Raw genomic sequence first — 27,897 nt, 5'->3', positions numbered from 1 at the left:
ATACAGAAAGGTGAAAAAAATTATACATTTCAACCCTAACATACTTCTCTGCCTCAACACGAGACAGCTAGCTTTCTATCAAACATGTGAGTCGGCTGTAATACTTGTGTTTTCTACCAAGCAGCAGCAACAGGATCACATGCATTACTGCATTCTTTGAACATAGCCAACAAATGCCCACCAAAACATGGAATGTTCCGTATCGCTAACATTCATTTCAAATTCTCAGGATTCCACATCATTCACAAGTCCAGTGTATCCTTTATTTTCCAAGGACGCAGCTTAGCCTGGATTTAATCAATATTTGTACTTAACTGACGTTTAAATGCAGTGTTTCTTCACAAACAGTTTTACAAGTTCAGTAATTACTAAAGCCAACTTGAAAAACAGCTTCAGAAGAATAATTTTTGTCTTTAATTGTGAGACGAAGTAAAGGACAAATGTTGATTGAATACAGGACCTTGTTTTCAAGGTAGCCTCAAGCAAGAGGCCTTCTCACAGCCATTATTACAGCCAGCCTCAGAGAAAACACAACCCAAACAAACCTGCCACAGAATGGAGAACAAGGGCACATACAAAATTCAGCAGAAACGCAGTGTGGCTATGGTTAGCACTACTGATATTAAAGGCAATGTAGAGAGTACACCACAGCCAAGCTACAGAAAATTGTGTGGCCATTATCACCACTACTGCCTCTGGCCCAGTATCTCTCTTTAAAAGAGGTATTGACAAGCACCCCAAGGAGACAGAAGAGAAAATGCTGAAGTTTTCTTTCGCTCACGAAGGCCAACAGACAATCCATTCTTGCCAGCTTTCTCCAGAATTTCTCCTGTGTCGGAGAAAGCAAACCCGTCACCAGGGAGACGGTGAACAACAACAGCATGTGGACTTCAAACATTACTTTGTAAATACACAGGCTATGCCAAGTCGTAAATATATTAAAGTGGAATTAAGCACTTGTAAGAGAGGGGATCGGCAAGACCTTTTTGCACGGATTTGAAACTCACAAATTAATAAAATCTTTGAAATATGACTGACTTTGACCCCCATCTTTCTTTAGTGCCATAATTTTCTATACCAGATACAGAAAAAACTATTTAATTCATCCCCAGTGCAAAAAAAGGGTATTGCAGTAGGTATTCTTGCAGGAAATACATCTCTAACTGCTGAGGGAGTTTTCTGACTGCAAACCAGTGTAAATTCTGTAATTTAGTCCTTTTTGGCAGCTCCAATGAATGTTGCTCCACATCATTCTTACACACTCCCTTTTCCAAAGAACATTATTTTTCCACATAACACTGTTTCCTTATTTTTCTTCCTTTTGCAAAATATGCCTCATCACGGTTATTGGCCTGTTCAGTTTCCCCACGAGGAAACAAACACCTCCAGGACAATAAAAATAAAAATGACAGAAGGGTCCTTTACCTCAAGCTCAAAATAATATATCTGCAGCAGAAGACAGTAAATTGCTCCCAGTAATAATTATATTTGTATTGATTAGAACAAAACCACTTTTCATCATCTGCTCTGCAAGGCACTTTCCGAATGATGTAAAGTTAATATTCTTTAGTTAATATAATAGACCTGTGATTTATTGGGTACAGCTATACGTGATTTATTTCACAGAGGAAGAGCGGAGATGGAAAACGGTGCGTGAATCACAAACACACAGACACACAATTACAGTCATGAATGCATATAAAACTACACACGCACACACACACACACACACAAACACACAAACACACACACAACAGTGGTGCAACAGGAAGTAGAATGCCCAGGACTGAAGAGTGCTGCAGTGAGATGGCACCATGTGGGGCTCAGACTCAGACAAAACAAACCAGCACTGGATTAATACGCACTCACAGTAAGCACCCCATCATCAAACCACAAACTCAAAGCAGGTGACACTTCAGAAGACGAAGGGTAAAGTGACTCACCCACAAGCACCGGACGCTGTAAAAATCTCGGGCCGCAGGTCGGTCGTTCCGAATCTACAATCTGCCCCAGCCCACGTACGAGGGGGTGTAATTTTACGGCCCCTGACGGGCGGGCAGAGTGGCAGCTGGCCATGGCATTTGCACTGTCAGACAGACAAAGGGCAACGATGTGCCAGGCCAGCTGGCACAGGGACACCATCACGTGGGCGGCCGCCACTAAGAGGCATTGTTTCAGGGACCTCCTTATTACAGGAGCCAATCCCCAATACCACTAGGGCAACAGGCATTAGACTAGGCACTAATCCGCTGTACAATACGCCTTCTCAAAGAACGGCACCATCAGTTGGGGCAAAGTCGCACCCAATATGGGTGGCACTCTACCTCGTAACAAAATTACAAGGATCCGTCTCATTCCTATTCTCGCTAAAAGCGGCCCTGGGTTGCCATGGAGAAAGAGACTTTAATTAAGGAGAAAAGTAGAACTCCAAATCAGCGCAGGGCACTGAATAGGCGCTTTATGTAACAAACGCCTCAGGGCCGAGGAAAGACTCAGTGCTATCTACGGTTTTTTAAAGCAGCTTTTTAAAAGTCCATTTCTATTCCAGCCCAGCCATGCACACAGGAGAGCATTGGTAAACACTGTCAAGAAGCAACCAGCGGAAAATTACTGCATTGTAGCCTGAGGCCTCTCTTTTCCAATCATATTCATGTAAGGCCTTGAGACTGCTGGGAAACTCAGATCCTCCCGGCACCTGCTTCAGTTTGGGAGCCGTAACACGAGTCCACGCGCCGATAAAACGGAGACTGCTAATCTACAGGAGGCTCACAATCTCGCTCTGTGCAGCCGGGGTTGCTACATTTCCTGGAGGCCAGCGGCTCTCAAAGGCCGGTCTGCCAGCTGGGTTCGCGTTATGCTGGCCTGCGCTCGGACAGGATTATCACCCACAAGCCAATCAAATTCTCTCCCTCGCAGAATTCCGCGTGTTCTGCACTAGGGGCTTTTGCCTATAGCAGCCCGCCTCTCGTGGAGGCATTCGGTGGGTCATGTCTCGCCACTCGCCAGCAATCGGTCTACTTACACAAGCTGGGCACTGAGTGTCTTCCTCCCACTGGTGTCTGTGGGACACACAGCAGGCCTCTCAACATATAGACTGCTGTGTGAAAGGAAGCTCAACCTGCAGACTGCGCGTGTTTTCGAAGGATGGCGCTCTCATGAACTGATAGTGCAGACTGCAGCAATGACTGCATCTGGGGAATATGACTTGGCCGTTCCAAATTGGGAGAAAAAGGGAGGAAAGCACGGAAAAGGCAAATACAGCAATAGCAGTGACAGCCCCTGCACCACTCCGACTGCAACCATTTTTCATGTTTGTTTAAACCCCACACTGGTTTGGAAGGCACGTCAGGCAAGCATGCACACAGCCCACCTTTCTCCATTTACTGAAATCGAGGTGAAAAAAACTGGTTTTTGTCATTATGGGACAAAGATTCACCAGTTTGCAAAAAGAAGAAAAATCCTCCACTATTATGGTCATCACGCAGCAATGTTTAGCTAAAGCACTCCAGAGCCGTTCCCCAGCTTGCTTACACCCATTTGTCAGCATTTGACATGCTGATGTGAACGTCTCCTAACGCTCCTCAGATGGCCCTGTGCGGCCGCCACTATTTGGCTAATGAAACAATTCTCCGTATTAGAGCCTCCTGATAGTCTAGTGTTGAAAGCATCCGTCAGCTCTCGCAGATTGTTTCTAGTATGAGTCCTTCCTGCAGTGTCCTTCAGGCACTGACATTTCTGAAAGGCAGAACGGAATGAAACAAATCCTAGCTATGGCTAGCCTGTCTGAGCACAGCGAGGTGAAACGGGAGAGCTCCACGGACGCTGTGATCATCGGCCCACGTGACCGCACAGATAAAGCGATGGGAAGACACCGGCTGGGTCACGTTGCAGTTTTAGCACTTTCTGTACCCTGCTGAAGGCCACCTGCGGGGAGAGCCTTGCATATTGGTCTCCGTGGTAACGGACAGAACGGGAGATTATGGGGAAATCAAGGTTCCTCGGGGGCACTGTGCTTGCTGTGTGTTCAAAAGGACCGGCGAGGAGAGAAGAGAAACAGCACTGGACACCTACTGAAAGCCAGAGCTGCAGCAGAATACCCAGGCTGCTTTCTAAACTGACTGACGGCGCTGAATATTCATAAGGAAGCGGACGGAGGCCAAACTAAAACAAACAAGCAGGGTTTTTTTTAGAGAAAGAAGTGGCTTTGAGATCTACAGGCCTATTCTCTGCAGAGCGAACTCCCACACACCAGTTCTGTTTGTGTTACCACCCTTCTCTTACCCCCAGGGCTGTCTGGCCCCCTGACATTAGCTCTGCAGTAGCCCCACAGATCCAGCAGAGGGATTTATAAGTCCACCCCCACCCCCCCACCCCACCTCCCCCGTTGCTCTCTTCACATTTGAGGCTGGAGAGGGGGGTTAATCCCCCTGGCACGGCTCGTCCCGCTCAGGGCGGTTTTCCAGGGCATCTGCTCCCCCGATATCCCAGCGCGCCAAGAGCACCATGGGATTATCCTCCGAGCCGCACGTTCCAGCCGGCCCACGTGTGGCCGAGCCACGCCACACCAACGCCACACCTGGTGGACTGCAGGGAGACAGCCAGGGGGGGCTGCTATTCACCTGGGCCGGGTCCTGGACCCCATCTTCTTACCTCAGTCCTCAGAAACTCTGGCTGTATGGGACAGTGTGCGAGATATCCAGATATCTAATGCCAGCGAGCTCCTTCCTGCCACTTACTGTACACACACACTCAGAGAGCGGCACGCAAGGTTGGCATTCTGGCCGACGGGAGGCCAGGCTTAACATAATCACACAGTGTAAGCAGGTACTTTTCACGAGGCACAAAGCCATCGTCGTACATGTTTATAGAAAAGCCCTCACTCAACCTCACCTCACTCAACCTCACAGGAAAACAGAAATACAATATTTTAAAACTGTTTTTCCATTCTGAAGAATTTCTAACAAACGTGCACTTTCGGTGTGGCGTGCAGTGACATGGATAAAGGAGGGACACGTGGGCAGAGGAGAGCTGGCTGGGCTAGCAGCCGTCTGCTGCCTTTCATGTTCTGACAGCCAGGCAATAAAACACAGCGTCTCCTCCCACTTCCTGCTAGTGCAGAAACGCCGGTAGATCCGGTCGTCTGGGAGCAGAGGAGCGGTGGGCACTCTGTCTGGACACGCACACCAGCGCGCTAATCCCACGACAGAAAAGAACTACGGGGGTGTACGAATCAGACGCAGGTGAGAGGGCGCGGCCCCACTCTCAACCCCTTTCTCCCCCTCCCTCTCCCTCTCCCTCCGGCAGCTGTCTTCATACCGCTGTGAAAAGACGAATCGGTCCCCAGTTTTGCACTTATTTTTCTGTGGGGAATCTAGACGCTCTAGACGTGGCCTCTCCGGCTGCTATTTACAGCCTTCACTGCACAGGCAGTGAGAGAAAGAAACTGGGCAAATTAGAGGGTGCTGGGACATCGCCTGTAACCACGGACACAGCCACCATTACGGGGGCAGAAAAGCACAGGGTGCAAACCGCACTCCTCCAAAAAAAATAAAAAATAAGAAACGAAAGAGATGCGAAAATAAAACTGACGGGAGCAGACGGTGGTCCTCGTCTGCTCTTTGGGCTTCTTTTATCTGCGGCCTGGCTCCACCCACCTTCCACGGCGTCGCACGCGCAGGCTCCGCCCCCGCCCGATTACAGGCCGACGGGGGCCGGTAATGACACGGGTGGGACAGGAGGCCGTGTCACAGAGGGAACCGCACGGAATGGCAAGAGGGCCGTTCCGCCAAAGAGCCGCAGTGGGCAAATAGACGGGCAGGGAGCACACCAGGGCGGAGTCAAAGTCCGGAGCTTCAGGATAAAACTCACGGGAGGATGATCAAGCAGAAGGGGACACACAGTCAGCTGCATTAGGCTGCATTCACACCGGAGGCACTTTGACAGCTAGGGGCCTTTTTAAAAAATAATTTTCAATTAGTTTGATGCGTTTTCTACGCTGCTTTTGAGCACCTGGCACCTTGTGTTTATCCGCCCTGGGAGCTGTTTTTAGGAGCGCATGGGGCTGAAAATGATCCTAATTTGGAGCGTTCTGAGAAAAGAGCACCCAGCGTCACAGTCATTCTTTTCTCTGCTGCCCAATCGCAGGAAAACAGAGGCAGGCCTTGATTTTGCCATTGGCTTCCGCTGTAAATAAAACGTAAGATTTCACAAGTGTCCAATTTCACAAATCGTGTCTACAATGACAAAAATAAGCAGTCCAAATCAAATCAATGAATTAGTGCCATGTGGACGGACATGGCAGCTTATTTTCAGGTGAATTAGCCAGTTAATGCCGTTAAATACATTAAATACACAAATGATTGACAGGAGCACAGAGCAGTTGCCTGGCAACAGCCAAAAAGAGTAGGCTTTAAAAATAAAATTAAGACAGGTAGTGCATCTCATGTTCTCAAGCCGATAAAGCATGTCCAATATGAACTCAGCCTTAATGAGTAAATAAGAGGCTATTTATATTATGCTAAAAGGACACACAGATCTGCCGATAGCACCTTAATACAGTTAATACAATATTAATAATATGTACCCCTCTGTTAGTCATGGCTGTTGATCACAGCTATGCAAAATCTGATGTTTCCTTTCATCTCACCACCCTTTCTGTTGATCTGTCCATCATTTTTTTCCCCAGTCAACGTGTTCACAGGAAACAAACAGGTAGGCAGACGAATGTGAGAAATAAGGGCCGAAAGCCCAAGCTCCTTGACTAGGCGGTGAATAAAAAATGATGTGTCACTGTACTGAGCCTCCCTGCTGTGTAAGGCACGGCTGAGCACGACTTGCGTGCATCTGCACAAATTTCTGCCAGCGTACACATGAAGCATTCAGCTAATGATTATATAGTGACATTTTACACTGTTATCCGCTGGAATGCTTTTGTCCAGAGCACGGAACAAAAAGCACACACTCGGCCTTCTTGGAAAACGACAATGACTGAGATCAAAGTTTAAAGCAGAAATAGAAAGTTTCAGATTTCCCTGAAACACACGCACATTATCGCACTAGTTCCACTCAAAGATGAGGCAGGTCTAGTCTCTTGATCAGAGAGCTCATTTCTCACCCACATTCCAGGGCCCGGAATGCTTTGTCGAACTGCCATGGCAACGGCAAACGCCCATGCACCCACAACAACAAAAGAACAAGGGTGAGAAAGCAAGAAAAAGAGAACGAGAAAGAGTAAGAAAATAGCAATACAATTAGACAGAATATATCGTACAGATGTTTTGTATACAGTGATATATGTTCACCTGACGGTCACCTGGACAGTTTCTGATGAAGTATGTGTGCAGTAGGTTCTTACTAAGAGCAGCCACTTCATAACCAGCTCATTTTAGCTCATGTTCACATGCTCAGGGTGTTTGTGAACTTGACTGGTTGCACAACCATGGACTCAGTGAACAAGTGAGTATCAGGATCTGTTATAAGACTGAACACTACAATAAGACTCTACTTTCACACTCTACAAGGAATGGAGAGAGGTCAAAGCTAAGGCCATTAACCATTTATCCTAGATCAGTTTCAGTTACCTTTCTGTCTCTATTAAATACCCATCATAATCTGCTTTGCGCAACAATGGCTCAAACTTTTCCTTATACCACTCTGCTCTGTCGTGACATTTTCCATTCTATAATATCAACCAGCTTCAAAAATGTTCATTCCTACCATCCATCCGTGGAGTCACATTCATATGAATGCAAAATCATATTTGCATTCTTGCAGCTATCGTAAACCAACCACAGAGATCAAACATTTTAACGAGACTGAAAAGAAAACCAACAGCACTTCTGACCGATGCAGGGCATTGCTGGATGACTGCTCTGGCATCTAGAGCATCGTTCCACTGCCCCTGAGACAGAAAAAAAAATGGAGAGAAGCCACCCTGGGCATTTTCACCGTGCGCTCGTTTCAAAGAGATTCATCAGTCACTCTCCCACGGCCGTCATAGAGCACGAAACCCAATAGCACACCGCTGAATGGGCCGATTGTTGGGACAGATTTTGGGGAGAACACTGCTACTATACACACAAAAAAGGGAACGGGGAGAACCTGATAGGGGATAAAGGGGCTGGAAGCTTAATTAGAAATGATTCAGTGTCCTGGGGAGTCTGGGACAGAGAGGTGAGCCTGGCCACCGCCACACAGGGGCAGGGGCGAGGAGAAAAAAATAAAACCGACTTCGTCGTGACAGCACCTCGTCCCAGCTTTGTCTGGGCCCAACAAAAGGCACAACAGCCCTCCCAGCGTTGACCGGGTTCCCAGATCCTTCACAGAGAGGAGATGTGCCTCGCTGGTACACCCCCCCCCCGTCCCATTTCACATACACCCTGCCAGGAGAGTCTGTGAACACTGCAGCATTCAAATATCACTGGATCCCATCTCTCTCTTTCTCTTTCACACACACATACCCACACAAGCACACATACACAGACTCTTAATGAGCACTCTGCCATTTTAATTCTCTGTAATGAATTGGTAACACAAGCAGACACACATAAACACACCTTTTCCCATTCCACATGGCAGAGTTTAAAGAACAAATAACACTGTACCAAAGCTAGGGAAGACAATGAAGTACTGAACAATATCTGTGCTTCTAAGACCCCAGTAGCCCCAGAGTCTAATTCAGAATGTTATGTAAATCCGGTTAAGCACAGTAGACCAGTTTACTTCCTTACACTGACACACCAAAGTGCTCAAATGGGAGTTCTACATAATGAGGATCTCTCTGGATGACTGCACCTATCTGAATCATTTCTCCACAGCCACATACTTGCGCACACGCACGCACCCCCAACAACACACACACATGCACACACACACACACGCACACACGCACTATAAACTGCATGCTCTTTATAGAATCAAAAAGCCATTATCTCCAGGTCATTTCCCTGCGCGACTTCATCAGTGAAGCTCACTCATGCACTGTGCTTTGCGGCAAAATCTTCCTGCTTCATAGCAGCTGTGTCCTGGCCTTGTGTCTGTTCTTCATTTCCACCCATCTCTTTTTTTCAGCCAGTTGATGCAGAGCTGCAACTTCCTGTTTTCAAAAGGTCTCAGTCTCCTTCCTTCTCCGGTCCTCCAAAAAAAAAAAACACATTTTTTTCTCAATGAAATAACCCCTTACCGTACTTCACCTGATAATAACGTTAGCACTTGACTGACACGCACTCAAACACATACGGACTCCTTCAGACGCACACCGGGGGAACCCACCAGATGTGGCCGCTCAGAAGGGGAGTTCTGGACCGAGAGGGAGAGGTCTGAATAAGGAGGGCAGGGACAGACACCATGTGAACAGACAGCAAGAGAAAAGCAGTAGGCGGTAGCAGCCCAGCCCAAACCCGCTGACATGGCTGCGCTCCTCACGCAAAGTTCATTCCGTTAGCATAGCGTTTCGCTTAGCATGGTTCACCTGCATCTGGTCCGCCCAACCCCCTACCTCCCCAGGACATCGCCGGAGCAGCAAAAACAACAACTGTGGGTTTAAATCAGGAACAAGGAAACCCAAAAGGAGGAACAACACCTGAGCTGGGGGGGGGGGGGTCATTTCAAACAAGGGGCAGGGAGCCCATTATTTATACTGCACACTTCTGCAATCACGCTAGTCCTGCTCCCAGTTGAGAAAGCGCCTGAATCACGAGTGTGCAGGATTACAGACAGAAAGAGGCTAGGAGGTGTGTAAGTGTGTGTGTGTGTGTGTGTAAATGTGTGTGTGTGTATGTATGTGTGTGTCTGTGTGTGAGAGAGAGTGTGTGTGTCTGTGTGTCTGTGTGTGAGAGAGAGTGTGTGTGTCTGTGTGTGCGTGTATGTCTGTGTGTTACCCTCTTCCTGTCTATACCCATTAGAGATGGACACCAAAAATCTATATCGCACTTCTTAACGACCGATCAACATCACCTCCAGAAGAAATCAAACTGTACCAAACACCCGGACTTCATTTTAAATAGCTTAGTCATTGATTTTGTTGCATCGTGGGGGAAGTGTGAACTAAGCCAGTCTCTTCTTTCCGTGCGTTTCTGCGTTTCCCCTGCAGCAGGGGAAACAGTTCATCCTTTCCTCCCTCCTCAGTGTAACCTGAGGAGGACTGTCAGCGCCAGGGCTCCAGCTGGACGAGGGGGGGCTGGCAGGACGGAAGGGCCTGACTGAGACAGAGTACACAGCTGTGGACGATCAGCTGACGGCTTCGGGGGTGTGGGGAGGAGTCCGGCTCCGGCCCAAAAGCACCACGTGGCGCCCGCACTGCCGCTAGCAAGACGGCTGCAGGGCCAGCTGAGAAGGTGTGGGGAGACAAGGCGCTGCCGGGAAAGCACTAGAAACCATGGGGTCATGCTAGCACAAACTGCAGCCGGCGTAATTAGCCACAGGCTAATACTGCCCAGGCGGGGACTGTGGCTCCCCAAAGATTCGTGCCTCGTCGTCCAGCAGCAGCTCTCTTGGCCAATCAGGTGTTGCAGGCTATCTGCGCTACCTGTGTACCTCTTCGTCAGCTCAGCAGGGAAAGAAGCACCTGGGAGCTGCATATATTTCATCCATGCTAATCTGCTGTCCCCAGACAGCTGCCCCTGCTTCAGCGAGGAGACTGGGAAAGGGGGATTCGATGATTTGTGTTGGACAGAGAGAGGAACACTAATTTATGAAGCCGTATTTGTTTCTGCATGTCTGTCCTGTTTTAAAGTCGCAGTGTCTGGAGTGAACTTCCTGCCAGCATGTCCTGTCAGCAGTCATAATGACCTCACACACACACACACACACACACAGACAGACAGACAGACAGACAGACAGACTCACATACATACACACACAAAGGACACACAATAAGGGGCCCCATGAATAAACACAGACATACAGTTTCTTTTGGCCATGCTATGGCTGCTCTGTGGAAAGATACTCTGTTATTTCTGCAGAGCTCCTGGGCACAAGTGAGTAATATGAAACAGACACAGAGATATCCGGACCACGGGGAACTCAAGCCTTATGACAACACATTTTAACTGAGGAATCAGGATCCCCTGCAAAGAAAATTCCAAAGCAGGACAAGCAAGCTCAGCATAAGCGCAACAGTTTAAAAAAACACACGGCCCAACGTAATAAGCTGATTCCACACTTGTTCTGCTGGCTGTATCCAGTCTCTGAACGAGGACAAACACAAAAGGCATTAAAGACCAGGCTGACCCATGGGATATCTGGTCATCTCCGTGTTATTGTTTGTCTTGCGGGTGAGGTCATAGAACAGGCAGGAGAGACAGAAGAGCAGTCAGCCTGAGAATCCCCATAGCGCCCTCCCCTCCACCCCCCCCCACCACACACACAAGTACAGCGAGGCCCCAAGATAACACGCACTCTGCCTGTATAAACAGGCCCAGAGCAGCATTACGGAGCCCCGCAGCATCCAGAACCCCTAACGAGGTTATATAAGAGAGCGGAGCCCCTTGACCTCCCCTGACACTCATACATGATGCAACCTGTCAGCTATGCAGCCTGCTGGGATCCTTATCACCCATCCTGTCCCAGGCCCAGACCCCCCCCCTTCCCTCCATTTCCACCTCCTCAAACTGACACCCAGAACACACAAGCGACAGCAGACCCCCATCAAACCCTGACAGCTCAGATAAGCAGAGAGAGTCCAGGAGGCAGCAGCCTCACGCCGAGGATGATGGGAATGTATTCCAGAGCTGGCCTCTTCTCCACCCACCCCCCCAGGCCTTCCACACGTCGCACTAGATACGCTGATCTCATCCCGTCACCTCCACTCCAGAGGATAGGTTCCCGTGGAACGTCCCGCACGCAGCAACTGTTTCTAAACACGTCTGCCAAACCCAAAGTTTGTCTGTAAAATTTATTTCTCTTTTTGATTTTTTGCTTCATCACTAGATTTTTTTCCAGGCAGTCCATTGATCAGCTAGCGCTAGTAAATGGATCCCTGCACTTGCAGGGTAAAAACTGCACCAAGCTGTAGAATGGCAATAGGATGCAGCATAGCCGGTATGGCGAACACCACCAGCCGTAATTAAATAGAACTTGTATTTTTGACCATCATATGAAAATGGCCTGTTGGTGTAGAGGAAAAATAAATGAAAAATAGCAAAACATATCACCCCCCCCGCCCCGTGTACCATACCCTCCCCAGTAAATTAAAAAGAAAAATCATCAATTTTATCTCCTCTTTCATCTTACCAAGAAAAGTACACTTTCATATAACTGCATTTTGGCTATCTCTGTCCCAAACAAGAACAGTTCTGTACAGATAATAATAATAATTACTATAATTATAACAATAACCGGTATGCCTCAGCCCCCCATTCCTTGTCTTTTTTCTTTCTTTATGCCCATTTTGACTTCCCCTGCTTTGATGGGGAAGAGATTCGAAAGAAAAGATCAAAAGTGAAGGGACCCCCCCACCAATTCCCCCCTAGCCTCCCGGCGCCCCCCCAACACTGCGCTATCCCGAATACGATGCTCGGACCGCCACATGGGACCACCTTCTCACTCAGCCCCAGCGGCCTTAGCCAAAGTTCACTCCCAACGCCGGCCAAATCTGATCCCACACAGGAAACAGATTCATTTACGACCCACGGCCACATCAAACAGGCCAAGGCAATCACCGGACTTTATTTTTCCAACGGAAAAAAACCAACAATAATAAACAGGCATGGGTGTTAGAGCACACACGCACACACTGAGGCTGAACCAACAAGCCTTTCCTTCACAGTTCATTACAGTGAACTCCACTGTACGCGACAGGAAACAACTGGCTGTGGAGCAGCCGGTCTGGGTTCCCTGGTGTCACAATGTAAACGCCCGGTCAGGTGACCCCTCTTTCGGTCAGGCGACAGCAGCGTAGACGCGCGCCACAGCCGTGACCCGCTCTCGGTTCTCACTTCCTGTGTGCCTGAGTGGCCGCGCTCGCTCGCCCGTCCCAGTGCGTCAAACGCGCCTCCCCAAGAGCCGACAGCTAAGACAGAACCGTCCTGCCGTGCCATGCATGTTCAGTGTACGTGTTACACGTCCGTGTCCTCGTACAGCGAGTGGGAGCCAGTTGGTGTGTGATCGAGGTTCTGGTTCAGAATCGCCATGGCGAAACCAGCAACATGACATCGTGGGAACGAGGGAGGAATCCCATCAATAATTCAACTGTCCCATGTTTGAAGAAAAAGAGGAATAAAATATACTCGCATATGGAACGTCTGACAGGCTGTGCTGAGCAAGGGCGCTTTCACTTTCTGCAGAAGCACTGATGTATTTTTCATAGCTTAGGCCCCCCATGTTCTCAGCCCAGAGGAAGCTGAATGTTTCCTTTATGCGTATGCGTGTGCCAGATTCCCTCAGCACAGAGGTATGCGTCTATGGGGCAGATGGGAGGCAGTCCAGGTGAGGCACCCTAGTGTGAATAGCTCCAGTAAATCAGATACATATGCGTCAACTACAGCCCCTTTGAGATGGAAACGAAAATGAAACGACACCTGAATAGCCATTACACAACCTGAGTGCACCTTCCCACTTTTCCTCACTGTACTGTAGATTTCAACATACATGCGCACACATGTACACACATACACACACACATGCACACAGACACAGAGATGTGCACAGACCGATAGACACACACACGCACAGGCCATCTGCAGGGAGGACTGTGGAGCGATGACAGGCGATCCACTGAGAAGGATCTGAGCTCAGACGGGCTCAGTGGGTCACGGAGGCCCGCACCATTACTACTGCTTTTATAGGCTTCCTTCTTTATAAGCTTCTGCCAGTCTGGCCTACATTCAGCTTCCCCAACTGATCCCACTGCTCTCCGCCCATCTGTCCACACTCTAATGCCACGTCCCATTGGCCTCCAAATCGCAGTTTCTTCATTCAGATGGCCCTGTACATATCTGGCTAAAAATAAACACAGTTTCCCCCGTGCCATTGCTCACTGGCATTGCAAAGAGAAAGAGAAAGAGAAAGGCAGAGAGCAAGAAAAAAATATCAAGACCAAAGGCCTATTCTGCTAACCTACTTCTCTCGTAATGAAACTTCACTGGCAGGGGCCTGTGCAGTTCAATAAGGATTTTTAAGAGAAGTAAATTAGTCCAGATTTTCTTCACAAATGCTGAAAAGATCAATTAAACCTACAAAAAAAATAAAACTCTAAATGTAGTTAAAAGAACTATATACAGTATGCCAGTATGTACTAGCTTATATAGCCTATATAATATTCTTTTGTTGCAGCTCTTTTTAAGTTTTGGCCTTGGCTTAGCAGAGCATTGAGGCAACATTTGCACAACAACATGTAATCGACTGTTGGGATTTGTTTCTGTGTAAGAACCATACACTGCAACAGCAGTACACTTGATTTGTCCCAAACCCCTGTGCTCGAACCTCTGTCGCAGGGAGGTCTCCCTCACTCTTGGAAGTCAGGCCTGGCAGAGTTGCCTGTTGCGCAATGCTTAACCTTGTTCCCCTGGAGACCGAGGCAGACCCCTAGTTTGTGTCTGCAGAGCCCTTGTTCCATCGGATCACGTTACAGAGATAATCGGGCATGGGTAGTGACTTCCACCATCGATACCAGCAGCACGCATGAGGGCAGCCGGTCAGTTATGTAAGTTTCTCGTTGAGTCAGAGTACAATGCAGCAGTCATCCAGTGTTCACAATTCAAGACAGGGGCTGTTTTTGTGTATGTGTGTGTGTGTGTGTGTGTGTGTGCACGCGTGTGTGCGCGAGTGTGTAAGAATTAAAATGTGCATGTGTGCCTTTACTGCGTGGGAGGGTCTCTACAGTAGGGATTCTTTTCATTCTGAATATTATTGAGCAGCTGGTGCTCTCAAGAGACACGACTATCCTGAACATCTAAGAAAGCCATTTCACCGCTTTGGAATCTATTGCCCAGATAGCACATGCATACTTTACTGCCATGAACAAAACATTCAGTCTGAAGCTTTGTATGATTAGTGAGAGAACAGCACTATTTGTTTGTTATGGTCCTTTCAAAGTGGGAATGCTTTCAAGAGTCACGGCTTGCAAGGAGTTGTTAGACAGGAGTTAAACAAACGCTGATTGCCTTGTGAGCATTTCCAATGTTTTTCTGTAGATCCACTCCAAAAGTCATAGGTTCCTGCTTTTTTTTATTTCTCCCCTCAAACCTTGGCAACATCTTCAAACCCAGCCACTAAATCCGACACTAGGTTCACTGGGGAAACAGGTATAGGAACCCAAAGAACCGCACAAACACAAATGAATGATTGAGATTGAGCAATGAAGTGGCACAGGAATGTAAACACTTTTTCTGTTCACAACATTAGCAATGCAAGCACAGGCTGGGAAATCTAAAATATGAACAATTCATTCTTTGTTCCCTCCAGCTGGGGAGTCGGCTCATAAACCTTCAGCAATGCTTGATCCCAAATCCCATCTCACCTACAGACATGTAATAACCAGAGCACGGTGCTAAATTAGCTGATTGATTGTATCATTACCACGAGCGCAATGCACCAGTGAATTCGGCCTGTGGGCAGGGAGGTGAGGATGCAAGGATGACGGGCTCTTTCCAATCGCTTATTTTATCCATCCTTGCCTCCTCTGTCCATGGCAGACCCGGAAACCGATTGAGGTCCGCCATCTTTAAGGACATTCCAACCCATTAAATTTTCCTTGAAGGAGCTAGAAGGCTACTGAAGTATACTTGAGCAAGGAAACATGAATGCATCCATTGCGGAAGTTTTTTTTTTTTTTGCAAAAGGAGCCATATAAATGATCGACCTCTGGATCCACTTCTTCCCATTGGACATATCTGTGATTGACGTGGCTTCAAACGTGACGCTTGACTGAACAAGGACACGAGGGGCTACAGGGACACGAGAACAGGAAATTGGAAAAAGAAGTGAAGAGATGTGATGGAAAAAGTAGTAATTCTGGCAAGAACAGAGAAATTCAAAATGATTAGTAGTACAAGAAGGGGAAAGGGAGAGAGAAGAGGACAAAGAGCCAAGTAGGGGATAAGACGCCCAGATGGTCCCTCTCCGACTGTGACCAACTTTGCAGAAGCAAAGCTTTGATTGGGGACATCTGTGACCAACACCCCACTCTCTGGCAAAAGGCCACAGAATCCATTCCAAGGCCAGACCCTTCCAACATCAAAAACCCATCCCATTGACCAGTGGGCTCACTGAAACCCAAGGAAATGGGCAGTCCCTGAGAAAATATGGGGCCACTCACCCCCGGCACAGTTGGGCTCCGGGCAGGGACACCGTCCCTGACTGTTCAGAGTTCCCATGGGGCTTATCTGTGCCTCTGGTTCTCCCGCAGTGACGCACTGTTCGCTGCTCTCATCAGCTCTGTGCCAGAGAAAGGCCGGTTCTCACATCCTCAGCACATTCCGGACATGGGACAGTAGTAACCTCCGAGGGACTTCTGTACCGTCCCATCCTGCTGAGGCCTGGGAGCGGCACGCACAGCAGGACCCGCCACGTGGCTGGGGCAGGGGGCGCGGTGGCATGGGGGGGGGGTTTATGGAGCTGCCAAAAGCAAACCAGATCATCCAGTCCACAGTGATGGAGAGAAATGCACAGACTACGAGAGACAGGAAAGGCGAGACTTGTGATCCCTGCATCTCCCACACTTCCCTCTCATGCACAGAAGGATTATCATGTGTCATGGGCGTTTACGCACCAAAAAGACAAAGTCAATAAAAACCACAGCACTGCAGTGCAGAGGTTGCAGATAAATAATATAACATCCTATTTGCGGAGCTCTATGGAAGCATTACCCCCTGCTCACTCCATGGCCCCTGCTGACATGGAATGTTCTAGTACACACAGCAATGGAACAACACTCCTTGGCATCTTGGCATACCGGCTGGCACACAAAGAAATGGTTGCAAAAACCGACTCCTTGCAAAACTCCTGTTGCCATCACTTCCTGTGTACATGCCAGGCCTGTGTGACATACCTTGTGATAAGCCTATCTTCTCCGTCTCCCATAACAGTTTGGATGGCCTATTGCACATTGAGGACTACTACCCACTACGAATAATATGGAATCCTGATAAATGAAAGCCAAAGAGTATTTTTCTCCACATATTCACCTGTCTGGTTTAAACAGCACAGAACAAGTCAAGATCCAACATATAGACATTTTATTAGCAAAAACTTGAAAAATGTCAGCATAGTAACATGGTAAGTCTAACCAACTGATAATGATGCGTTTAATTTACCTTGCATATGTCACTGATAACAATTCAAGAGACAGCTGGCTCTTGCAATGGTGAAATGGGTTTTTAAAACAATGTGGGCATTGATATGCTTGTTTATGTCTACATGACAGTTTTAAGATGGGACATGTTGCTTCACATTCTGAGAAAGATTTGAATTTGGCTCTGCTCACCACCTGGCAGACTTCACCCACATGTTGGCTACATATTGCACTCCCAGTAACTGTTTATACATGTTCATTTAATTGTGGCTCCATCCACTTAATAGCCCTTATGCCCAGCTATTTGTATTAAAATCTATCCATATAGCTAGCTAGCTATATCAGCTAAGGAGTTACCACATTTCACTTCTTGGTTGGTACAAATTGAATATTGCAGCTGTATTATAGCAGTTTCCATAGAAACTCCCACTATCACAAGACAGAGGAGCCAGAGGAAAAGTTTGAAATGGATATAAATGCTTATTGAGCAGACTGATTAGGATGAGAAACCTGGAAATTAACACTTTTGCCTTCCTTTGCCAACAGCAAAGTCAGAAGTTTAGAGATTTAAACTCAATTTAAAAGTTCGGGTTTTCCTTTGAAATGTGGTATAATATCAACCAACGGCCACCTTTTTTTCTGCCAACCAAATCTTGTTTCAAATCTTTAGACCCGTCTAACTCACTAGCCAATGATACAACACTTGCAACATATTAACTGTAGTTTGACAACACAGAATCTCCTGCATTGTGTGCATCACAGTGTCATGTCCATAAACACTCTTTAATGGAACACCCAATAAAACATGCAGAGCAAAAATCAAGCACGATTTGGATGGTATTAAGTATTTTTATATACTGCAGTATATTCTGTCACCAGATATCCGTCCAAGCACTCACACTTTTCTTACAGCATCCTGCCATCTTCCCGACGAAGGAAACACAATGGAAATACACCTGCCACCACTACACTGAAGAGAGCCAAAATGGCTATGTCTCTCAGTACTGCGTGGGACAACACACAGCTTGTCCAGGTCACTAGAGTACAGAATATTGATCATCAAACCATTATGCTGCCCTGATGGCCAAATTCATTGTTTCCCAGGAGGAAAGCAGGTCATTCAGGGAGTTGTGGAAAAATACTGCAAAATACAAAATGTGCCAAATGTTCCACTGAGTTCTGGAAAGCCATTCTAGAAAACAAATACCTGTAGCATATTTGCAGAGAAATACCATATATGTTATCACAGGAACACCCTTGTCAACAAGAAAAGAACATTCTTTCATATATAGAGACACACACATTCTTTCATATACATGCACGCACACACACGCACACACAACACACACACTCACATACACATACGTACGTGCGCGCACATGCACACAACAGTAAAAATAGTCTGTCTAAATATATCCATTAGTGCTTTTGTTTTAATGTGCCTTCTTCTTGGTGAGGATATCAGTTAATCAATACAGTCATTTAAAATCTGTCATCTCATATCATCTGTTCTCTGTATTAAAGGTCATGCTATTCATGCCTATTGAATTTTTTCTACGGTATTCTGGCATACCATGTTTTGGTTTGTGCATGTGTATTTCAGGACAAATTCACGCAATCTTTCCATATCTCTCACTCTGCACCTCCCCCTCTCTCTCCCTCCCTCTCTAACTAGCTCTCTCTTACTCTATCACTCCCTCGCTCCCTTGCTCCCCCACTCTCTCCATCTCTCTCTCTCTCAGCTGCCCTGAATCAGACTGAGCGAGCGTGAGCTCTGCACGTGTATCAAGCTGCATCCACAGCGCACTGCTCTGTTCTATTTCTGGTTCATCCCAAATCAATGGGGAGAAACACAGGGAAAACACTGAACCATCGGGGAGATGGAGGGATGAAAACAAACGAAGTCAGGGGCAGCAGCGGAACAGACCGGCAAGGGCGTGTGCACAGGGCGATGACATACCCAGCGAGTTGCTTTACTACTGCTAATAGAATTAAAAAACCATTAAAATTATTAATCGTGTAATCACCTGGATGCGATTCAGCGCAGTAATCTCATTTGAGGCCTGAGAGGATTCATGTTATGCGTCTGACTACAAAACCATTCATTGTTTATGTTTTCCTTGTGTTGGTAATTAGGAAAGAACAGAGGGACAAACACAAAACAGAAGTCTGCTTTTCTCCACATTGACAGATTCAAAGATTGAAGACGCAGCGCCTGTCCAGCTTAACTACTGCAAGACCACACGGCTCACTCAGAAGACCACCATTTCCATCCACGGCGCCTCAGATCCCGACTCTGTCCAAGGCAGGCAAGGGGGCGACCGTTGTGGTCTTGTTTCGTTTCTATGTATACAACATGGCCCCCCAACAGGCAAATTCCTTCCAGATTAAAGGGAAGCACGCTCTGATTTTAGGGACGCCTGTAAAGGCAACATCACAGAGGAGCAAGCTGACTGTGGTCAAAAGTACTACTATGAACACACATGCCATTCAGCCCTACAGTTACAGGCAACAGCACAACGACCACAGCGGGGCGGGTCCAAATCTTTCATGTCACCCTGAAAGATATGAGGAAGGAGACGCACCCAGTAAAAACCTTTTTCATTAGAGTGCGGCTTTCCTACCTCATATTTGAACCTACGCAGCTGTGGCTGACGACTTGTGATTGTAAACAGAAAGCAAGACGAGGACTTCTCTCATATTTACACAGGACGAGAAAGCAGCAGAGAAACAGCATGGTAATGCAAGTCAAAATGAACTGGGCTTCCAATGGAATTTCATTGGCTGGAGTCAGCAGCACGTTCCACAGACCCATCACCTCAAGTTACCCTGCCGTAAACTACCTAGCAAACACAGCAATGCTTTATGGTAATGTTTTCTGTCTGAGTGCCCGAGTATGTTAAAGGCAAGACGCCCTAGTATCCACAATCAATCAGGCCTAGCTGTAGGCTCATGCTAAGTTTTCACATCAATCACTATGAGTAGGATATGGCTCCAGTGACCACGCAAATGTCCCGCTGCTTTTCACTTGGCTCTTTGTTCTCCTATAGAAAACAATGACTTCCTGTTAGCCGTTCCAACACTGAAGGGTGTTGCGTTTTATCGTAGCAAGACTGTTTACGTGCCGATGGGTGTTGCTTACACCCACCCAGAGAAGTAAAGAGTGCTGGTCATGTGGTATATATCATGGGTTACTGCTTCTGGTGGCCTTTGTTCGAAACAAGGCCTCAAGAAACGAGGTCATACCACTCACATGTGCCAAGATCCGTACCACGCTGAAATTGGTAGGGTATTAGTGATTTAAGAACCTGTGGTCATACCCTTGTGTATGGTACATAAGCTTCAGCAGACACCTGAATAAGAAAATGGAGTATCCAAAAAATGTAAGCTTTGCAAATTGCACTGGTTAAGGGTGCAAGCCAAGCACATAAATTATGTAAGTGTAACACAAGACATTCTGAGGAAAATCCTCTTCTCCCACAGTGGGAACCTTGCTAGACAGCCACACACTCCGCCCCCCCACACCGCAGAGAGCGCTCTACACAGAACATTGCTCCATGCAGCCCTGCAAGAGGGTTCTCACGGTTCTCCGTGACTTAGGCTACTTCAGGGATTTCGTAACCAGGGGCAGGGCGTGGCCCTTCAGATCCACACTGCGCAAACCAGAAAGGGATAAAGGTTTTTAGCATTCCACACACTGCACAGAGAGACTTGCAGTACTGTAGCGAGTTTGGAACGTATTTGCATCATTCAAATAACATGGTGTAGCTCCCAAAGATCAAGTCCCCACTGTATATATTTTAAGCAAACAACCTTGCATCTGTACCCAATGTGCACTGTTTGTTCAAGTGGTACACAACTGAGAAACAGAAAAGACAAACCAAAAGAAATAAAATGAAAATAGAAAAAATCTGCAATCACCAACACTCTTCCTCATACTTGCATGTAAAGAAATTTTGGTCCTTTTGTCACACTTTTTGGAAACAACAGCTTTGCGAGTAGCTATGGCAACCCTTGTGCATGAACACATCAGCAAACGATCGGCCAGCCCACACTGGGCATGCGGGCGACGGGCACACCCACGGACATGGCAGGGAGTGATCTGCCCCCCATCCTATCCAGCGCTGCGGGGTGACTCTGGTCAGGTCCACTGCCCCTGGCCTGCCTGCTCTCCCTTCAATAGAGGGGCTTTGTCCTGTCCAGCGGGCAGCTGCGGACAGACAAAGACGGGGCAGAGGGACGAGAGGTCGCAGGGGAAGTTTGGACAGAGCTCGCCCTTTAATAGACGCATTGTCCCCAGCAGCAGACTCAAGGACATGGCATTGTGCGGCAGAGCTCAGTGCTATTACAGGCATTGAGGGAGTGAAATTCACACACACGCACGCACAAACACACACACACACACACTGCACATAAACACACACAAACACACACAAAATCATGCAGACAAATATAAGCGCACACACACGCAAACAGTAGAGTACTGTATGACTGCTGGAAAGATGTTCTCTTTTTGGGTGCGTGGCAGAAGAGCGGGACCATGGAGGAAAAAACTTCAGGTCTCCATGACAACATTATTAGCAAAAATCGCATGAGAATGGAAAGGCACACATTCCAAGTAGAGGAAGTGAACTGTCCCGTTGCTACAGGAAATTAGAGAAGCTTACTCTAAGTACATCAAGTTAAAAAATATCTGATCGGTTAAACATGCCTGGATCAAATAGAGTTCCAAATGCCTGTCTGGACATGACATGAGCAATTCAAGTACAGCAGAATCAACAAGTAGCACAGATTACTGTACAGACAGCAAAGGGTTTTTAACACAACAGAACATTCTAGAAACCCCTACAAAGGTGGGTTGTTCTCTAATCCACTGAAGAATGCGCAGCTCAAAGCCCACAGAAGTGTGTCCTGTTCTGCACTCCAGAGTTCTGGAGATGCCTGGAGGAAACTCAAGCCCCTAGATGGGCATCAGAGCATGCCGGTTCCTACTGACCTGCGAGAGACCTCTATCTGCGATTGGCAAAATGAAGCCCTGTCCAAAAACAAAAACAACCAGGATAAAGAGCTTAGGAATCTGATCGTAATCTTAGAACCTGCAGGAAAGGAAACCTATGGGGTACAACCAACAACTTTCACAATCAAGCAAGGAGGGCAAAAAAAGACGACAGACAAAAAGCAAAATGCTAGAGAAATGCGGGTATTTGCTTGACCGGGTCAAACATGCAGGTGTGGGGTCAACTAATGGAAAATCTCCACAAGAAGGGAAAATTACAGAGACCAGATTTTTTCTCTCCAACATAAAAGAATTTCTGGGCCGCGAGCAAAAGTATATTTACTGGAAAGCGAGAGTTCACTTGGCATGAGTATTCAACAAAGGGCCGTGAGCCATTATTCACTCCATTCCCCTCTCCTTATTCTGCATAACGTCAGCTTGGAATTCACTTTCATCTTTCCTGTCTCTGGCGTCGACTCCACCTAACCTTCAGGCCCCCTTTCCCCGCTTCGCTCTGAACAGCGCTGCCAGCTTCAAGAGCCGCCACATCTCACCTCCATTAATCATCATCCTCTCCGTAAGCTGCGCGGGCTTCAGTTCAGTCAAAAATGGTCAAAAAGCTGAAGAGCAAAACGGTTCTGCAACGTAACAAAGAGGACCCTGTATCCCCCTTGATAAGGCACATCAATACAGGGTATGGAAAATAAAGGGGTTCTATTTACTGGGGTTCTACAGAAGACACACGTGTCAGATGTTCCGCCTTTTTATTATAAGATCGATTGAGACACTGCTTGCAAGTCCAGACAGATGCACTAAAACACACAGAAATCCACAAAGGGGCACACCAGTACACACATGCATGCACACGCAATCACACAGATTATGTTGCAGGCGTTTCATGGCAAGTCATTACACCACAATAGCAATTAATTGCAAGTCATTACACCACACCACACCACAGTAGCACAGTTGCCTGGTGGTGAACGACCAGACGCGAGATGGAACAGGACGCAGAGGGGTACGCGAGAGCTGACGTGATCCTTTGGCCTCATTCCAAGTTTCACAAGACATCAACAGGTGGGGTTCCCCACAGGTAAGAGCTTAATGGCTCCCTGGATCTCTGTGGAGCAGTTCAGCCCTGCTAATTGGCCCATTATTCCAGCACAGATTCTCACGCCTGCTGTCACCAGTCTGTCGGGCTCAGGCTATGCCAGGCATACGAACAGGACAGGGTCAGATACAAGGTGTGGCCTAGGGTAGTTCAGGCGTGTGGTCATAAAATGGGGTCCCACAAATCTCTAGCAGGAAATCACCTCTAACGTGGCTGGAACAACGAAAACAAGCATTCAGGTTAGCTGAAACATTTCGACATAAAACCTTGTGTGGCAATGCGTGTGCAGTGTGTACTGGTATTCATTTTCTTTTACATAATGAAAACAACAACCAAGTATCCAGATATACACGGGACAAATACGGAACAGAAACACAGTTTAATCCTTCTAACCATATACTGAGTTATGGGGAAACAGAGTATCTACCTCATGGGGACACTGCTGTATTGTAAGAGCCATACTAAGGAGCTCGGCAGCATGTCTTTGTCTAAAGAGTGAAGGCTCTGGAATTGTGTTGATAGAACAGAAGGAGGGTGTTGAAGTCCTTGGCTCCAGAGCTCTTGCAGCACGTATATAAGGAGTCACCCAGGAATTCCAATCAATCAGCAGACAAAATGCTGAGAGCCTCCCGTTCTGGCCTGAACCCTGACCCCTGACCCCTAGTCATGCGGCAAGTAAAAACGAAACACGGAGGTGGGATTAAGGCTTTTCCCGGCAGACGGTAAACGAAAACAGCTGTTCGACAAGTCCCGGCAGGGAGGGGAAGTGCGCACAGGGAGCGGAGGGGAACGGGCTGGAATCGGCACCTGGAAGAGGCCGAATCAAAGGGGAGCCGTCAACAGAAGTGGAAACTGAGGTGTGAGAGGAGTAACAATCAAAATGGCCACACACGGACAGGATGGCTCTGCTTAAGGAGGAAATTTCACCTGATGAAAGTACCTCATGCTCCAAGCAACTCCACCTCCACCCAAAAAAAAAAAATCCACCAGGGTTCTGAACACATTTTTCTTGTCTGCATGCATTTGTGTGGGATAATTTGTTTATTATAACTTATCTTAAGCGTCACGGAAATTAGATCGTCCATCAATACCGACAGATCGTTTCCCCATTAGGTGTGTCCTCCCTCCCTCCCCGCGGAATTCAACCACTCCACCAGCAATGATATAAGACCAGGGTCTTTAGCAGAAGTTTCACTGATGGTCAGCTGGTAAGGGCAACACTTTACAGCAATCAAGATGTCCAACAGATTTTTGCATGCCTCACCAAGCAAAATAGCACACTGCTAATAGAGAGCTCTCTCTCTCTCTGTGAGGGTTTCTTTTCATGTTGTCATCCATGTGAAGTTAGACCCCTCTCCCGCACACGTTAATCTCAACCCTGCCCGCACCCCTGCCTCCAGGCTCTCCCTAATCTTTTCCTTAATAGCATGCTTCCAGATGGCTTCAAACTCTGAATCTTTTTTTTTTAGCCTGTTACTTTCTTCTCCAAAGGCAAACAAAGCTCCAGAGGCCTGAGATAGAGAGTTAATGAGGATCAGTAATAATGAGGCGCACAGGGCATCCCTGACAGACAGAGCCAGCCCCTCCAGTACCTGTCATCCCCCAGAGCCAACAGCCACGATGGCAGGAGAAGCAAAAAACAACACGGGCAAAAACAGGTGAAAACACATCTGATTCCTTATTGCAGCACTTTGTGCACAGTGCTCCCATTTCTTCACAGAATCATTTATCATCTATAACCCTCTCTGCTTTTCCTGTCTAAATAAAGTGAATAAACAAAGAAGGAAGTAGGATTTTCTGTTCTCTTTTTTTTTTAAAGGCAACACTTTACATTAAGGTATCCATTAACTAACATGAGTTAATGCATTAACAAGCCTGAACAAAGAATGAACTAATCTATCAACACAGCATTTGTTAGCCTGAAAAACTCATTTATTTGCATTTTTATCAAATCATGTACCCTTCTCTTCCATGTTAACACAAATTCATTGAAGTATTATTTGTTCTTAATACTTAATACTTAAGTAATTCCTAACATGAACAAATTGTTCACTAATGTAACACTTGCACATATACCACTAAGAAACCTACTTGCTCAACCGCTTGCTCCTATTCCATCTTTGCTAATGGCTTGGTTAACATGAATATTAATAGATTAGTTCATTCACTTTTCCAGTTAGTTAATTCATTAACTCGTGTTAGTTATTGAAACCTTAATGTAAGGTCTTGCCAAAAACAAACAAAGACACGCTGTACACCTCAAGCATGGCCAAGTGTCCTGATTAGACCCACTGGGAGGTGAGGTGGGCCGTTAATTATCCAAACATAGTCCTGAGCCGCTATGGGAGACTGAAGCTGGCTGGGTCAGTACACTAGAATTTATAATTAATCAATTAGGCACCAGACAATCAAAGGATCAGTAAATCAGTAAATGTAGGCTGATCCAGTTCCCAGCACAATTAGCGCACAGTGCAGGACTCTGGGTGCTGTTCTATGGGCTAAAGAAATAATGTGGGGAAAAGGGAGAGAGACATCAAACAAAGGAAAGAGATCCACAAACACGCACCAGCTCTGCATAGCTTCACAGATTAACTCAAGCCTGTGGGTATTGTAAGGTCTGCTGGTTTGTCATTCTACCTCAGAAGCGTAATTGCATTTAATTGGAGCCTTTGTTTAGTGTAACGTATTCTCCATGGTGCAGATCGGTGGCCAATTGAAACGTTACTCTAAATCCCACAGGTCTACATCCCTCCTACCCCCACTTCTCTGCAGTCTCTCCACGGAAAGCAGGGCTCTCCTGAATTCGGACAATACCCTCCAAAAACCCTGAATTGTCCCTGGTCAATGGAAGCGAGCCCCACTCTGAGAGGCAGATTAAACTGTGCCGAGGAGCCCCCACACCCCACACCCCACCCCACCCCAGCACAGCTGAGCCCATCCCAGTCATCCTCATCTCTGCCTGGTAAACCTCTCCTCCACTCAGTCCCCTTTACTCCGCTCAGCTCAAAGACAGCCAGTACAGACACAAAAGCTGTTTATGTGTTGCAGGGAGAGGCGGAGTGATGGGGGTGAGGGGGGGGGCAGTGAAGAGGTGTGTGTGACCAGAATTATAATGTACACTAAGGGGAGAGCCATGGAGAGGGGAATAAGCAAAAAGAACTCAGTAACACCCATCCTCGCTCTATTCTATACTTCAGCGCGTAGCCTGACCCACTTGGAATGCTCTTCCAGCGCTACAGCGGGGTTTCTATTAAAAAGGGGACGGGTGTACGGTTTCAGTGAGACTCAGCACTGTGATGGAGACTGAAAGCGGCAGGGAGGGGAGAGGGAATAAGACAGACAGTCTGACAAACTGACAGACAAGGCACGTCCCTGGACAGCACTCAAAGAGTCATGGTCAATCTGTGCAATTGTATGGAGAATTGCAATAGCGTTGCATTTCACTGATTGTCAAAATCATTACAGGGTCCAATGGACTTACAGGCTAAGTTATTATTACAGGGAGACTGTTTGCTGCAGTCCAAAGGGTGGCTGACTCATATACAAATGTCTCCAAGTGGCCAAAGGTTTAATTTCTCACAATTGCACCCTCAGTACTGTGATCCCATCTCTTTTTTGTAACCTCTGCTTTCCCCTTGCCCGAATAAAGAGGAGAAAATACGTAAAGAAAATAGAATGTGATCTTTCCTACTATTCAAAAAATAATTATTACTGGTTGTGGATGAGACTGTCCCCATATCATGAACCCTCAAGAGCTTTTAATTACATGGTTCTATTTGTTTGTTGTATAGGCTATTTTTGAGATACCAGGCTTTAAAATGGCAAGCCCAGTATCATAAAATTCTTTTGGATTAAAGCTATGCGAGTTAGAACATGTCTAAAATAAGTAATTTTGGGGTTGGTTTTAACCTGTTGTCCACCAAAACGACATAACAAAGAGCATTCCTAATTTTAACTGTCAGGCAGAACCCTATAATTATAAGCTCTTGATAAGCTGCCATTTCAGGGTTCACAAAAACACACACACCTATGTAGTTCACAATAGCTATAGAGTTCACGACAGCTATGAACACCACAAGGATCCACGTCACACTCAAATTACATCCAAGTAATCTACAAAACTGTTATAGCCATACATACATAATCCTCTGCTACTAACAATAATTGTCATCTGCTTAGTAATATAAGGGAGGCAGTGATTAAATTTGACGGCCAGGCAGTCCCAGCCAATTATCCTCTCACTCCCATCAAAGATGTCAGCCAGTGACTTCACACAATTTAACAACTATTGAAATCTACTTTAAAAAAAACACCATCTAACACATGGGACAAAAACAGAAGAAAGCCTGGCACATTTCATGGCTCCACTGCAATAATTATCTGTGAAGTCTCTGGGCAATATATTCACACTATCAGAAAATTGGGAAAGCATGATCAAAAGGAATCTTTGAAGAGGGGAGTCTGGAGCTGGTTTCTCTCTCTCCTGGCAGAGCACCACTTTCACAACTGGAACAAAGGTTCCTGGATCCTCTCTGGGCTGACACGTCCTCAACACAGACG

General features: G+C 46.8%; 1 protein-coding gene across 1 annotated transcript in view; it reads right to left on the bottom strand.

Annotated features, from left to right (window-relative positions):
- eeig1a (estrogen-induced osteoclastogenesis regulator 1a) overlaps positions 1-27,897 on the bottom strand; it is a 47,614-nt gene that overhangs the window by 13,285 nt on the left and 6,432 nt on the right. The gene's annotated exons all lie outside the window — the stretch shown is intronic.

The sequence above is a fragment of the Anguilla rostrata genome, chromosome 10, assembly GCF_018555375.3.
Source record: "Anguilla rostrata isolate EN2019 chromosome 10, ASM1855537v3, whole genome shotgun sequence".
NCBI classification, from domain to species: domain Eukaryota; kingdom Metazoa; phylum Chordata; class Actinopteri; order Anguilliformes; family Anguillidae; genus Anguilla; species Anguilla rostrata.
Note: the sequence above shows the minus strand (reverse complement) of the source record. Positions and strands in the feature narration are given on the sequence as shown.